The 1755-nt window shown below is 35.2% G+C and overlaps 1 pseudogene; it reads right to left on the reverse strand.

Annotated features, from left to right (window-relative positions):
• Window positions 1–380: 380 nt before the first annotated feature.
• On the reverse strand, window positions 381–938 carry LOC112643822 (60S ribosomal protein L17-like; annotated as a pseudogene).
• Window positions 939–1755: the final 817 nt, after the last annotated feature.

Here is a 1755-nt window from a genome sequence, read left to right on the forward strand (position 1 = left end):
CATATTTAGCACTGAGCCAACCTACTGGTGGCAGAAGCATAGTGACAGAGAAAAACCATTTCCCTGATGTGAATAATCATTTGAAGATTTGCCAGGCTGTTTTCCAAAGAGGTTGTGCCATTTTACATTCCTACTAATGGTGTATGGGATTTCTGACTTCTTTGTTTCTTCTTTTTTCTTTCTTTCTTTCTTTCTTTCTTTCTTTCTTTCTTTCTTTCTTTCTTTCTTTCTTTCTTTCTTTCCTTCCTTCCTTCCTTCCTTCCTTCCTTCCTTCCTTCCTTCCTTCCTTCCTTCCTTCCTTCCTTCCTTCTTTTTGTGAGGATACTTGAAATATGTTTAATAATAAAAGACAACCAACATTCTTTTAATTTTTATTTGATTTATTCTGTGCAGAATTTACTTTGGGCCATAAGTTTTTGTTTCTTCAGTTTCTTCTGGGATATCTTTTTCTTCTGTGCAACTGCCTCTTCTGGTTTAAGGACAATCTGCTCTTTTTCAGTAAGGATCATCTCACTGTGGCAGGGAGAGTTCAAGTATGGGTTAATCCAATCGTGAGCCCTGGAAGTTCTACGTCACATCTTGGGGGGTTTGTTCACCTGGATGTGCTCAATGACCAGAGAATCTATACCTAAATCCTTACATTCAGCATTACTCTCTTTATTTTTAAGCACGTGTAGTAAAAATCCAGCACTCTCTTTGGGCCACCGATGCTGTGTCCAGCCCCACTGTTTGGCCCGGGCACACCTACAAACTCCACCGAATGGCACACACTGTTTCTGCAAAGTGACATCTTTCAGATACTTGGTGGCTTTTTGGATAGGCATACCCTTGATGGCCCGGGCAGTTTCATGTGTGTTCTTCAAGTGAACATGAAGATTTAAACCTCTTGATTTGCATGATTTTGTAGGGTTTTCTGGGCCAAGTAAATAGTGAACCATTTTCAGGGGTCACCTCAGGCTGCTTAGGGGAAGAGGAAGAGCAGTGGCTCCTGGGTGGAAGTTCTGATTTCTATGCCACCTTGTCAATACTTGATATTATCTGTCTTTTTGGTTGTGGCCATCCTAGTGGAGGTAAAGGGTATCTCATTGTGGCTTTGATGTGCATCCCCTGATGATGTTGAATGAATTTTCAGGGGCTTATTCGATATTTGTATATTTTCTAGGAAAAACATCAGTTCAGATCCTTTGCCTATTTAAGCGATTATCATTAGTATTTATATTATTTTAATAATTTTTATATATTATCAATTTTGCTTTCAGTGGTTTATTAAAATGAATACCTTAAGAGTGTGTGTGTGTGTTTGTGTCTATAATAAATTCTATTATTAGCAAAACATTAGTTAATCAAATTTTTGGTGAACATGACATAGAAAACTCATTTGACTTTTATTATTCTGGAGTCTGTGACTATCAAACTTTGTAGATTTTAATCCACAAATATTTTTAATATTTCACCCAGAACACAGCTTATAAAATAATAGGATGTATTGATTGGAAATTAAGTTCAGGAAGTAAATTATTTGTTGTGTTTCTTAGAAAGATATAATATGAAGAAAAAAGTAAACTTTCATGGATTTATATATTTTTCTAATGCATTTAAGTGTTTTTAAGAAGAATAAAAAATTTTAGCATTTGAGCAGTCATCTTTCAATTTTTTCATAATCCTTTCCTTGTATATATTATTTCTTTTAGGCTATAAATTAAAAGAACATAAATATTTTTACACTTCAACAAAAATAACCACCTCCACTCCCCA

Source organism: Canis lupus, chromosome 1 (genome assembly GCF_003254725.2).
Source record: "Canis lupus dingo isolate Sandy chromosome 1, ASM325472v2, whole genome shotgun sequence".
Lineage (NCBI taxonomy): Eukaryota > Metazoa > Chordata > Mammalia > Carnivora > Canidae > Canis > Canis lupus.